Raw genomic sequence first — 11377 nt, forward strand, 5'->3', positions numbered from 1 at the left:
GATTGGACCACCCTCTGATCCTATAGTTTATCCTACAATTGAGGGATAACTTTGAGACACAGATTGGCATTTTCTGTCTTTTTCCTCTACCGTGCAAAAAGCAAAAATACAAACCTACCTCAGATCTGAGCTTTGGGAGGCGTCTGGGTGGCTCAGTCAGTTAAACATCTGCCTTTGGGTCAGGTCATGATCTCAGGGTCCTGGGCTCAAGCCCCACATCGGGCTCCTTGCTCAGCAGGGAGTCTGCTTCTCCCTCTCCCTCTGCCACTCCCCCTGCTTATATGCGCTCTCTCTGTCAAGTAAATAAATAAAATCTTTTTTAAAAATCTGAGCTTTGGTGCTGGGTTTGCCTTATTATGCACACTATGTGATTCAAGAAAAATTAATAGATGCTGAGTAGGAAATGGAACTGAAGCTGCAGGCAGGACAGTGTGTGACTGCTGTAACCACATCCAGCAAGACAGTGTGGCAGTTGGAGTAGGAGTTTGTGGTGAACCCTGGCCAGTGTCTGCAGCCTTGTGGCCATCTTGCTGTGTGACCACAAACTGGTCTTGGGACACACTGCCAATGCGTGTGCATGGCACCTGTCCACCATACGCAGCTGTGGATGATACGGCAAGATGGTAAAGGTGGCCAAGCAAGAACATGTGCCCAGAACCCTGCCGTTAGATCCAGGTGCCGTTAGATCCAGGTGCCTTGGCTTGAGGAAGGCAGGCTTCAGCACCCACACAGGTACCAAAGCTGGAGTTTGAGGTGATTTGGGAGCAAGTATCAGAGGTTTGGTAAACCCTCACTCAGGGCTTCCAACGAGGAGCTGAGGCGACTCAAGCAACATCAGTCATCCAATATCTGCCTCCCAGAATTCCTAATGTACTTTGCTAAGAATGCATTCTCTCTGTTTGTCTTGTGAAAGATTTCTCTACAAGTATGTTTTGTGATGCTCATCTTCTCCAAGATTCCCCTTATGTCCTCTGTGGTACCTGGATTTGTCTCCCAGCTCTGCCACATCATAGTTGTGTGACCTTGCACAAGTCATTTTAACCTTTCTGTGCCTCAGTTTCCTCATATGGTACATAAACTGACTGGATAGGGTTGTTGTGAGGATTAAATGAGTTCCTCATGGAAAACTCTTGGAACACTGCCTGGAATGTAGTAAGGGCTCAATTAATGTTAACTATTATCATCACTGTTATTCTTTCTCACTTCTTCAGACTTGAGAAGTTAAATCCAAGATACGTTTTTTTGACATCTCCTGTGTTTATTTTAATATTCAGAAGATAAGGCAAGAAACACTGACAGGAAAGAGGATGGGATGGGACAGTTGGAGCTCAGAGTGCCTCCCTGAGCCAGGAGACACTTTGCTTAGTGGGTGGACAGAGGGACCCAGGGCCCTAAAGCTCCAGCCATGTCGGTGCCAGGAGAAAGGATTTAGGTCGAGTCCACAAGCAACTCTCCAACTAAGGGCTGCACCCACCTCAGGAGACATGATGGGTAGGGATGTCTGCTGTCAGTCTCCTGGACGAGGTTGTCCTGGGCCTCGCAGCCACCCCAAGGGTCAGCCTGAATCCAAGTTCTATTTGTTAATGGGTTCACACTCTGTTGGTCTCTCCCATTTCAGTGACACCGAAAGTCCTTTAGTCATGGGCTTTCTGGTGGGATGTGTTCTAGGAACAGAAGAATTAGAGCTTGAAGCAGGAAAGAAAGGCCACAATGCCTGATTTGGGTTTTCACACAAGACCTCTGAAAACCCCTATCTTCCTGAGCAGAGAAAGTGAAATGCACTTTTCCAATCCCATAAGACTGTTTCAGGTCAGGAATAGGACGGGTATGCACACACACACACACACACACACACACACACACACACAAACATACACACACAGGCCTGTCAATCCTTCATCTTTTCTTATTTTCAACCTTCAGGTCCTGATGTGTAAGGACATCAGCACATCTTACTGAGGCCGGAATAACACACTCTCCAGAAATGTTTATCTCAAGTTTGATGTTCCAACATGGCAAAGTCCAACTTCTGACTCCAGAGAGGCAGTACTTAGGGTTGTAGACAAATAAAGCCTACAAAGAGATTCACTTAGCCAGAGGAGTTTAAGAAAACAATGAGGAATCTGCATGAGCCCTCATGGTCAGTGGGACAAAGTCCCGGATGAGGCATGAGGTCACAGGGCCTGTCCACCATGTAGCACATGCCTTGGAGAGCACTGAACTCAAATGTGCTGATAGAGTGTAGATAGCTTAGAAAAGAAAGAATTTCATCTTTTGAAAAATCATGAATGGGGAAGAAAAAAATCTAATAATTATATAGAAGAGAAATCAGGCAATACCTTGATCAGATTATCAGAATTATCATCTCCAGTAAAGGACATAAGGACATCACATGGTTCCATATACCGTGAAAAAACATAACACCTTTTTTTTTTTTAAATATTTCATTTATTTATTTGCTAGAGAGAGAACACAAGCAGGGGGAGTGGCAGACAGAGAAGCAGACTCCCTGCCGAGCAAGGAGCCTGATGTGGGACTCACACCTAGGACCCCAGGATCATGATCAGAGCCAAAGGCAGCTGCTTAACCTACTGAGTCACCCAGGCGTCCCAGCATAATATCTTCTATACAGTACTCAGGCCAAGAATGCAAAGCCTCATTCTCAATATAAGGAAACTTCAGATACAAACAAAGTGAGGAATATTTCACTTTTTAAAAAAGGGAATGAAGCTGAAAAATAACTGGTACACTAATGAAATTCAAAACTTTTGTATTCCAAAGAACACCATCAGGAAAGTGAAAAGGCAACCCTTGAATGGGAAAAATTTTTACAAATCGTGTAAAAATTGTAAAAATTTACAAGAGACTTGTAGCTAGAATATTTAAAGAACTCTTACAGCTCAATAATAAAAAGACAAGTAACTTAAAAATGAGGAAAAGATATGAAAGATATTTTTCTGAAGAAGATAAACAAATGGCCAAGAAGCATAGGAAAAGATGCTCAGCATCGTCAGCCACCAGGGAAATTCAAATCAAACCACAATGAGACACTATTTCACACCCACCAAGAGAGCTCTAGTTAAAGAGTCAGATAATAACCAGTGTTGCCAAGGATGAGGAGACACTGGCTGGTAGGGATTGTAAAATGCAACCACCTTGGCAAAGTCTGTTCATTCCTCAAAAGGTTAAACATAGAGTTACCATATGACCCAGCAGTTCCACTCTGAGAGAAATGAAAACATACGTCTTCATAAGAACTTATTACACGAAAGCTCATAGCAGCAGTAATCACGACAGCCAAAAGTTAGAATGACTTGAAAGTCTATCGACTGATGAATGGGTAAACAAAATATGATATGATAATATTGGAAATATTATTATTCCAAATAAAGGAATATGATTCGGCCATGAAAAGAAATGAAGTTCTATAACACAGATGAACCTTGAAAACATTATGCTAAGTGAAAGAAGCCAGTCGTGTATGGTCCTGTTTAACTAAAATGGACAAAATAAGCCAATCCATAAAGACAGAACCGAGACATTACAGGCTGCCTGGGGTTGGAGAGTTTGGGAGGAAATGGGCAATGACTGCTAAAGGGTACATAGTGTCTTTTGGGGGGACAAAAATGTTCTAAAATTTGACATAGTGATATTTTCACAGTTCTGTGAATATATTAAAAATCATTGAATTGTGAAGTTTTAAGTGGGTGAATTGTATGGTATGTGAATTATATCGTAATAAAAGTTTTTTCCCTAAAATATGGAAGACTATGTTCTTCAAAATGTCAATATCATACCAGATAAAGAGCTAGTATCCAAAATCTATAAATAACTTCTCAAACTCAACACCCAAAGAACAAATAAACTGATCAAGAAATGGACAGAAGACATCAACAGACATTTTGGCAAAGATGACATCCAAATGACCAACAAACTCAAGAAAAAATGCTCAACATCGCTCGGCATCAGGGAAATACAAATCAAAACCACAATGAGATACCACCTCACACCAGTCAGAATGGCTAAAATTAACAAGTCAGGAAATGACAGGTGTCAGTGAGGATGTGGAGAAAGGGGAACCTTCTTCACACAAGACCTGTTGTGTGGGAATGTAGCTGATGGGAATGCAGGCTGGTGCAGCCACTCTGGAAGACAGTATGGAGGTTCCTCAAAAAGTTGAAAATAGAACTACCCTATGACCCAGCAATTGCACTACTGGATATTCACCCTAAAGATACAAATGTAGTGACCCAAAGGGACATGAGCACCTCAATGTTTGTAGCAGCAATGTCCACAATAGCCAAACTATGGGAAGAGTCTAGATGTCTATCAAAAGATGAATGGATAGGGGCGCCTGGGTGGCACAGCGGACTGAGCCGCTGCCTTCAGCTCAGGTCATGATCTCAGGGTCCTGGGATCGAGCCCCGCATCGGGCTCTCTGCTCAGCAGGGAGCCTGTTTCCTCCTCTCTCTCTGCGTGCCTCTCTGCCTACTTGTGGTCTCTCTCTCTGTCAAATGAATAAATAAAATCTTTAAAAAACAAAAAGATGAATGGATGAAGATACGGTGTGTGTATATATATATATGGTGTGTGTGTGTTTGTGTGTATATAATATATAATATCCCATTTCCCATATATAGAAATATAATATTCCATTATATGTAATATATATAATGGAATATTAGGTAGCCATCAAAAATGAAACCTTGCCATTTGTGATGATATGGATGGAACTAGAGGGTATTCTGCTGAGCAAAATGTCAATCAGAGAAAGACAATTATCATATGATCTGATATGAGGCATTTGAGAAATAAGACAGAGGATCATAGGGGAAGGAAGGGAAAAATGAAACAAGATGAAACCAGAGAGGGAGACAAACCATAAGAGACTCTTAATCTCAGGAAACAAACTGAGGGCTGCTCGTGGGGGGTGGGACAGATGAGGTGGCTGGGTGATGGACATTGGGAAGGGTATATGCTAATGGTGAGAGCTGTGAATTTTGTAAGACTGATGAATCACAGACCTGTACCCCTGAAACAAATAATACGTTATATGTTAATTAAAAAAATAGAGATACCCTATGACCCAGCAATTGTGCTACTGGGTATTTACTCCAAAGATACAAGTGTAGCGATCTGAAGGGACTTCTGCACCCCAATGTTTATAGCAGCAATGTCCACAATAGCCAAGCTATGGAAAGAGCCCAGATGTCCACTGACAGATGAATGAATAACAATGTGGTATATATACACACTGGAAGACTACTCAGCTATGAAAAAAATGAAACCTTGCCATTTGCAACAACATGGATGGAACTAGAGGGTATTATGCAGTGCAAAATAAGCCAATCAAAGAAATTATCATATGATAATTATATGATAATTATATGTTCTCACTCATATGTGGAATTTAAGAAACAAAACAGAGGATCATAGGGGAAGGGAGGGAAAAATAATACAAGGTGAAACCAAAGAGGAAGACAAACCATAAGAGACTCTTAATCATAGGAAACAAACTGAGGGTTGCTGGAAGGGAGGTGGGTGGGAGGAGGGGGTACCTGGGTGACGGGCATTAAGGAGGGCACATGATGTAATGAACACTGGGTAATATATAAGACTGATGAATCGCTGACTTCTACCTCTGAAACTAATAATACACTGTATGTTAAATAATTAAATTTAAATTTAAAAAATAAAATAAACCAAGAACTAGAAAAAAAGTCAATGTCATAAAAGACAAAGCTGGAGAAATGTTCCAGATGAAAGGAGGCTAAAGAAACACAACAACCAAATATAATATCGGACTCTAGCCTGGGTCCTGTATTGGAGGAATATGTCATAAAAGACACTATTGGGCCAACTGACAAAATTGAAATGTGAAAAGTAGTTAGATAAAAGCTTTGTATCAATGTAAATTTATGAAATTTCTATCTATACACTGGTTGTGTAAGAGAAATCTCCCTATTCTTAGAAAATGAAGTATTAGTGGTGAAGGGTTATAATACAGGTAACTCATCCTCAGATGGTTCAGAAAAAAATGTGAGCATACCTGTTTGTATTGGGGAAAAGCAAATGATACAGCAGATGGAGTAAAATGTTAATAATCTGGTTAAAGGATCTGGATTGTTTTTGTCTTTGCAACTTTTTGTAAGTTTGAAATCATTTCCAAATAAGAAGTTTTCAAACAATCACAAAAGACTTTTCTCTCTGGGCAGTGCAGAGCTGTATGAAAACAGGTCAGAGAGACTGTTGTGTGAGTGTGTGTGGTGTGTAGATGTCCGCACACCCAAGTGCCTACCCATGTTCCACAGGGTGCTTCGCCTCTCGGCTACTATTTACCCCATCTGGCCTAAGGCTTTCCCAGCACGGGCCACTGACCTTCCAATGTCACACCCAAGCAGCATGTCACACCCCAAGTTACCTTGGGGGAAGGCAGCAGAGTCCTCCATGTGCTTGAGGCAGACGGAGGTAACCAGTGTGAGCTGCCTGCAGGCTTTCTCGCCTTTGGTGGGAGCAGGAAGGTCAGGCCTAGTGCCTTCTGAGAGGCTTGCCATCTTCAGAGGTCTGTTTCCAGACTGAAGAGCTCTCCATTGGCCTCTGGAGGGCTGGTCTTTTTCCACGTTCTCTACTATCTTGGAGAGGAGAATGAAATGAGGAGAGGAGTCATATTTATTGAGGGCTCAGTTTGTGCCCAGCCCTGTGCTTTACATGTTATTTTATTTAAACCACACAGAGCCCTGCCAGATGGGTAAACTGAGGCTCCAAGAACTGCAGTAATTTGGCCAAGGTCCCACAGTGAGCAAGAGGCAGAGCCAGATTCAAAGCCAAGCCTAGTCTCCCCTCTTTCCCCCAAGTTCTCTTGCTTCAGATATTGGATTTCCCCCCCCCTTCTTTCTCTCCTCTTTGCTGTCTGATTAGAGGTCACAGCCTGTCCTTATCCCAAGAAATGAAACAAAATCATTGCTAACAGGAATGAATCCAAAAGACTCAGCTAACTTTGGAAAACACCACAGGGCTGCCATCAGCCCTGTTTTATGAGGCTTCAGTGATGCTGGGAATCACTCCGAAGGAAGAAGACAGAAATATCTCGTCTTTGCTTTAACCTGCCAAAGTAGATACAATCTTCGGAGCTGGGTGCCAAGTCATGGGCTCAGTGTAGCCAGAGATCCTGGCACACATATGGTACCTGCAGTGTACAGCTGTTTGAACAATCTTCCTGACAGAGAGAGATGGGGTGGTGGGGAGGGCACCAGAGAAGAAAGCAGACTCTGCAGCTATATGGATGGGGGTGGTGAGCAAAGGGGGATCTGGGCAGGGCCGTTACTTCCAAGGGTTCCCAAGGGCAAAGTCAGAGCAAAATTTGTGTGGGTGGGAAGGACAGGAGAGGGATAAGAACTCCTTGACAATCTCTCTTCCCCTCTGTTCTTCTATTCTGGCCTCCTGGCCCCAGCACTCATCGTGTATCCATTCTCAGAGCTCTCCTTGTTAGCTGAAGACCCAAAGGAGGGGTGTTGGGAGAATAGATTATAAGCTGGGAGCTGCTGACAGCCAAGAGATTAGGAAGAGCCTACCTATGGTGGCATCACCTTGGTGCCTATACTGGTTATGTCATTTGAGTCCTTGGATCCAGCCATGCCTGAAGTCCCTGCACTTTTAGATAATGGAACCAAAAAGTTTACACTTCTGTTTAAGAAAATTTCAACAGGGCTTCTGTCACTTATCATATGAACATCACAAATAAAATCCTGATTGAAACAGAATTGGCTTGACTAGAACAATTTTCAAGAACTGATCATCTACAATGGCCAAGGCAGGATGGAGAGAACTTTAGTATAGAAACCACATAACATGGAAAATTCAGAATCCAGAGGCACTAGGGACAGGAAGAGAGCTGGCCAGCCCCTGCCTTGGGAGGCCTTGGCTCCAGAGATGGGATAAGGCACTCAGGTCTCACTCGCATTGCCTGGAGTTTTGTAGAAAGGCTTGCAGCAGGCATAGGTGAGGGCCTACTCCAAGACTCAGCAGCCTACAGGTTCTCCCGAGTCTGTCTCGAGCACTGACGAAGGTAGCTACCTTCTGCTGAGCCCTTACTATGCGCTACCGTGTGTTCTGTGTATTATTTTATTTAATCCTCACAGCAGCCCTAAGAAGTAGATGTGTTATGGGCATCATTTTCTAGGTGAGGAACGAAAACACAGCGGAGAGATAAACTTACTAGTCACATAGCTGGTAAGTGGCAGAGCAGGGACTCAAGCCTAGTGTGTCAAACTCCAACAAAACTTGCGCTTTTAACAACTATGTGATACTTTTTCCAAGATAGGTCAATAAGGCAGGGACGGTTGGCTTTATGAAGAATTAATAAAAGAGCATAATAATGATCTTTTCTGATGGTAAAGCCCTCCAAAGTTCACAAAGCCCAGTTTTATATGCAATCTCATGGCATCCATTTTATAGATACGGAAACTCAGGCTTAGAGGCAGGAAGTGACTTTCTCATATTCTTTAGGCAAACGGGATAAACTGAGCAGAGGTGAGGCTCCTCAAATGGAGCAGCCAGGCTGGAGTCTGCAGAAACTCATATGCACAGGCTAGCCTCACCACATGGACCCGTGCTGATGATATCAGTCTGGCTAACAAAGATCTCCAAGAGATAAGGGGACCAATTGTGATTTGGTCACAGATCCAGTTGCAGAACACAAATCCCACTACAGCAAAGGGCTCTGCATTCACAAAGATCCCTAGCTCCAGTCAAAGCCCTGTTCACTTTTCAGCAACACTTGATATGGACAAATTCAGTTCATTCAGAGACATTCAGCTTTCTGGTGTTCCCAGAGGGAGGGGGGAATCTTGCTATAAAAGGAACCCTTTTCTTCCATTGGGTCATCCTCAGGAAAAAGGCTGTAAGACTGAGTTGAATTGCTTAAAGAGAGGGGAGCTGGAATCTGCCTGCCTGGTTTCTTCCCAGAGGAAAGTAGCTGTCCCAGGGTAAGCCCCAGGGGCTGGAGCTGTTGGGCCCGCCTTGATGCGTTGCCACTGAGCTCAGAAGTACCTGTCCTAGAGAGACAAGGCAAGGCTGTCTTTCACTGTTCCCTGGGCGAGACTTGCCTGAAGGAATGACCAGGCAGAAAGCCAGGCAACAGGACAGAAGGGGCCAGGGCAGCCACTGTTGTTCACTGCTGGGAGCGTGCCAAGGGACTGGAAGGTGAGCTACAACCTCACCTCCTTCTTGCCTGTCTCTCCCAAGAGATCCTGCCCTCCATGAATGGGGCTGGGGGGTGTGGGCTTTCTTGAAGCCAGGTGAGCAGCCTTCTGGATTTATTTTCCCACAAGCAGTCTGTGAGCTGTGAATCTAGGGCAGGCATTGAAGATAGGAATGGAGGACAAGGAGCAAGTTCATGAAGTGCAACCCAGTCCTTCAGGTCTGGGAAGTCCAGCACAGGTTCTGGGGCAGACGGTCTGGGTTTAAAATTCCAGCTGTACCACTTGCCTTCCTTGGGCCAGACCTTAACTTCTTGCTATGCTTACACTAGTATTTATTGACCACCTTCTATGTGCTGTGCTAAGGATTTAATGGTAAGCAAAAAATAAGACTCAGTTGCCTTGTTAGAGCTTATATTTAGGGAAGGAGATAAATATGAATCAAACAACCCATAACACCCCCACCATTACCACCGAGAAAAGTAAAACGTCCAGGAGAGTTGCGGAGCTTATATTTAGGGAAAATTCACCCATTCTGGGAGGTCAAAGAAGGCTTTCCTAAATAAATGATAATGGAGCTGAGGTCTGTTTACTGAACAGGGTAGAAGGGACATTCCATGCACAGAGAACAGGATATTCAAGGTATGCCATATGGCAAGAATGGATCCTCCAAGGAACTGGAAGAAGTCTCATGAGGCTGAAGTACAGACTGGAGAGCCACATGGGGATAGACCACGCAAGAATGTGAATCTTTGGGGCACTGAGGTGGCTCAGCCATTAACCGTCTGCCTTCGGCTCAGGTTATGATCCCAGGGTCCTGGGATCAAGCCCTGGATCTGGCTCCCTGCTCAGTGGGGAGTCAGCTTCTCCCTTTCCCACTTCCTCTGCTTGTGTTCCCTCTCTTACTGTGTCTCTCTCTGTAAAATAAATAATTCTTTAAAAAAAGGAATGTGGGAGCGCCTGGGTGGCTCAGTGGGTTAAAGCCTCTGCCTTCGGCTCAGGTCATGATCCCAGGGTCCTGGGATTGAGCCCCGGATCGGGCTCTCTGCTCAGCAGGGAGCCTGCTTCCTCCTCTCTCTCTGCCTACTTGTGATCTCTGTCTGTCAAATAAATAAATAAAATCTTTTAAAAAAATAAAAAAGGAATGTGAATCTTAACAGCAATATGAAATTTTTTGTGATGCTCTAAACTGAGAGGTGAGATGATCATGCTTATAGTTTGAAAAGATTACTCTGGCAGCAAAGAACAATGGTTTGGAAGGGAACCAAGGAACATTCAGGAGACCAGTTAGGAGGTCTCAGTTATTTGTGGATAAAATGGGAATATTGGATAATACTATCTCATAAGCTATTGCCAGGACTCAATGAAATACGGCATTTTAAGTGCTTATGCCAGTATGTGACACACAGTAAAGGCTCAGTACATGTCGTTATTGTTAGTTTTGTTGGTTTTCTTCAGAGCGAAGCTCTTTCTGCTTTCTGTTTCCTCCTGTGAAACAGGGTGGGAGAGGGGCAGGGGTGATGGAAATGTGGTTTGTATTAAGTCACAACAAGAGGCCAGAAGACAGGAAGCCTGAAGGACCTATTAGAATGGCTTAAATGCAAACTGGTACAGTCACTCTGGAAAACAGTACAGAGGTTCCTCAGAAAGTTAAAAATGGAACTACCTAGACCCAGCAGCTGCACTACTAGGTATTTATCCAAACAATACAAAAACAACAATTTGAAGGGGCATATGCACCCCAATGTTTATAGCAGCAATGCCCATGATAGTCAAAACATGGAAAGAACCCAGATGTCCATCCACAGACGATGGATGAAGAAGCTATGGTGTATACAATGAAATATCATTCAGCCATTGAAAAGAATGAAATCTTGCCATGTGCAAAGACGTGGATGGAACTAGAGAGTATTATGCCAAATGAAATAAGTCAGAGAAAGACAAATACCATATGATTTTACTCATGTAGAATTTAAGAATCAAAACAGTGAACATAGAGGAAAGGGAGGAAAAATAAAGTAAGATGAAAACAGAGGAGTCAAACCATAAGAGATTCTTAACTACAGGAAACAAACAGGGTTGCTAGAGGGGAAGTGGGTGGGGGAATGGGGTATCTGTGATGGGCATTAAGGAGAGCACTTGAGGTACTGAGCACTGGGTATTATATACAATTGATGAAT

The sequence above is a fragment of the Meles meles genome, chromosome 8 (assembly GCF_922984935.1).
Source record: "Meles meles chromosome 8, mMelMel3.1 paternal haplotype, whole genome shotgun sequence".
Taxonomy (NCBI): domain Eukaryota; kingdom Metazoa; phylum Chordata; class Mammalia; order Carnivora; family Mustelidae; genus Meles; species Meles meles.